A 3,260-nucleotide genomic window follows, 5' to 3' on the forward strand; every position below is an offset into this window, starting at 1 on the left:
TTTAGTTTTCAACTCTATCAGCACAAATATAAAGGTTGATAGAAAATATAAAGCAGGGAAATGCCTGTAAATTAAAAGCCTGTAGAAATTCCCATCTTTACATTTTAGCATTTACATGTAGATGCCATTATTTAATGTTTTCAGAAAATAAATAACTTTAGCTACCAGCCCACCCTTTGGAAGAGGTACAGATTATTTCCCATATAAGAACTAAACCCCACAGTGCTGGCCCATGTCTTGAAGGGTGAAGGGCCAACTAAACTCACAGAATCAAATGCTTAAACCTAGCTTCCTTTCTCATGGGAGATACTGAATTTTGTAGTAAACCTTACTAAGAATACCTCATACCACTTAAGGTAACTCAGGAAAACTGTATGTTAGTATTCTTCTTTTCTGATTTATTTGTTCACAATCGACTAGAATATTTATGATTGTAGGTTCCATTACCCTTAAAGTCTTAACCTTCTCTTTACTTGCCTGCTTAGGTCATAGGTGCTATGATCTAGAGAAAAAGTATTTCTTACACTGGCAAATACTTGCAAACTAAGGGGAATGAGTTTCCCTCTGAATGTTTATGAAGGAGAGGCCACTATGGTAATGTTAAATTTAATTATAATACACTTCCTGTATTTAGGAGCTAAAAGTCTCAGATGCTAAATGAAGACTGATTTGCTTTTTATTTGATCATATACCTATACATGTGCAAAAAAATTAACTTCTTGTTTTATAGTTTCTTTGAGGGAAAATAGGGTTTAAAATTCATATCAGTTTTAAGAAAAGTTATTTTTCCAGACATAGTTCAATAACTCACAAATGTAATTGTTAAAAAATAAGTAATAAATAGCCAAAAACTGGTGGTCAAAGATCCAGTAGAAAACATCCTCTTTCACTCATAAATCAAAGAAATAGTCATGAAGCACTTCTATGCCTATAAAAATAGATTCAGCAAGTCTTTAAAACATTTTTGCTAGAATTCACATGACTCTTCCCAGAGAATACTCTTATTTATACTGTTGAAACATATACAACTAAAATTGAGAATTTGTTTAGAAGATATATATAACTAAAACTGAGAATTTGTTTAGAAGATGTCTTATGATTTGCATATATATAAAATAAACAACCATGTATGCCAGTTAGCCCATTTTGACATCCAACTGTATAGAAAACCTACTTATAATTTAATCTTAAACATATATGATGCTTCAATTTTCAAAGTGCTTTCATTTGATAAAGCATTTATTTGATAAAACAAGACTATTTACTATGTAGCAAAAATAGTGATTTCCTTCCTAATTACTTTGTGTTGCATTTGAAAAATATGATTTTGATTTTAGATGTGGGGTAGTGATTCATAGATTTTTTTAAAAAGACTGGTTTAGAAAATATCATTTAATGCACTCTATTAATAAAATTACAGCCTGTGTCATTCTAGACATCTCTAACAGCTGGTGACACCTGGAGCTAGCCAGGAAAGTGTCTGGTGAAACAGATGGGCTTAGCCCCAGGCCTTGAATGGAACAGTTCAGATGCTGCCCAGCCCTCCCAGGTGATGGAAATTTCAAAAGGAGATTAAATCCTCAGTATTAAAATACCTTGCCCTGTTCTCATTATTCCCATCTAGAAAAAGCATGCTAGAAAGTAACAACAACACTTTGACTTTAATAGTTATAAATTATGAAAATTATCAATTAGTTGAACTCAGAAAACTCCTCACTGCTTTTCACTCCTAGAGGATAGGATGGTGAAGTTCAACTACAGCCCACATATGAAAATGAGTAATGTTAATCCAGCCTCTCAAGGCAGGCCAGTAGCTGCTGGTTTGTAATCTTAAAGTTTTTTATACACATGTTTTTCGGTAGACAAATTCAGGGATATTTTAGCAGAGGGAAAAAATAAGCAAAATAGTTGAGATATCATTGTTTTGCAAAAATAAATCCCATTTTGCCTACAGCCGTTTTTGTTTGTTTGTTTTGGCATATCATTCATGGTTCTTCAAAGGTAAAATCACTTAAGTCCTAACTGCTTTCCTTCAGTGTATGTTGTTAGGTGATTGGAATTTACCACAAACTGCTATTTCTTGTAATTCTCTATTGAATGGCTCCATAATTTATATTCAAATATGATCTAGGATGGCTTCTTTTCATAATATCCTGAGTGAATAGTAAATATAGGAAAAGGAACCAGTATAAAAATATACCAGTATAAAAAATAAAAACCAGTATAAAAAATAGTTGTCTATTTTTAAATGGCAAAGTCAGTACTAATCAAGAGTATTCTTTAGTGTCTAGAGCTAGCCAAAGGTTGAATTTAAGTTTCAGTCCTTATGCCAGAGAAATATCTTCTCTCAAAATATTTTTTGAAAATCCTTTGTCTATGGAATGCTTTCAAATAAACCTCTTTCCCTCCTGTCTCCCTCCCACTCCAGTCATCTGTCTTAGAGCTATTGGAATCCTGGATCATTGTGGGAAATGAAAGGTGAGTAAGTACATGCCTATAATTTGTTGTTGGTAAGTGTGGAGTGGGGTCCAAGGAATGGTTCGTTTAAAAATAAGACACTTCAGATCACATAACTTTTTTTTTTTTTTGAGATGGAGTCTCCCACTGTTGCCCAGTCTGGAGTGCAATGGCGTGATCTTGGCTCACTGCAACGTCTGACTCCCGGGTGCAAGCAATTCTCCTGCCTCAGCCTCCCGAGTAGCTGGGACTACAGGTGTGTGCCACCACTCTTGGTTAATTTTGTATTTTTAGTAGAGATGGGGTTTCACCATGGCCACGCTGGTCTTGAACTCCTGACTTCGTGATCTGCCTGCCTCGGCCTCCCAAAGTGCTGGGATTACAGGCGTGAGCCATTGTGCCTGGCCAATCACATAACTTCTAACAATATTTACCACATTGGACTTGAAAAATTATACCTTGCTTTATATATGTACTGTAGTAAGCTTGAAAACACAATAATACAGTATACAAATAACGTTTTAAAATAGTTCCTTTTGTTCTACTTTAATTATATAATTATTAATAGTTTCAAATTTTCAAGAATCATTAAGTATACATTTTTAAAAAATATATTGAATTTTATCTTCTTTTCTTTTGTGAATGATTTTGTTCCTTAGGCATATAGGGATCTTGCTCTTTATAACAGACTATGAGATTGTTTTTTTTTTTTTTTTTTTTTTGGGAGGGGTTTTGCCCTTTTGCCCAGGGTGGAGTGCAGTGGCACCATCTCTTGCAAAAGAAAGTACTTTTAGAGGAAACAC

The 3,260-nt window shown here is 34.0% G+C and overlaps 1 long non-coding RNA gene across 2 annotated transcripts in view; it reads left to right on the plus strand.

The window, feature by feature from the left end:
- The first annotated feature begins 483 nt into the window (after positions 1–483).
- Positions 484–3,260, plus strand: part of LOC105520327 — an 8,184-nt gene continuing 5,407 nt past the window's right edge. For both annotated transcript variants that reach the window (XR_001003112.1, XR_001003113.1), the window contains exons 1-3: positions 484–594; positions 1,734–1,806; positions 2,429–2,478. This is a non-coding gene — a long non-coding RNA (uncharacterized LOC105520327). The remainder of the gene's footprint in view (positions 595–1,733; positions 1,807–2,428; positions 2,479–3,260) is intronic.

Source organism: Colobus angolensis, unplaced genomic scaffold, assembly GCF_000951035.1.
Source record: "Colobus angolensis palliatus isolate OR3802 unplaced genomic scaffold, Cang.pa_1.0 Scaffold379, whole genome shotgun sequence".
Classification (NCBI taxonomy): domain Eukaryota; kingdom Metazoa; phylum Chordata; class Mammalia; order Primates; family Cercopithecidae; genus Colobus; species Colobus angolensis.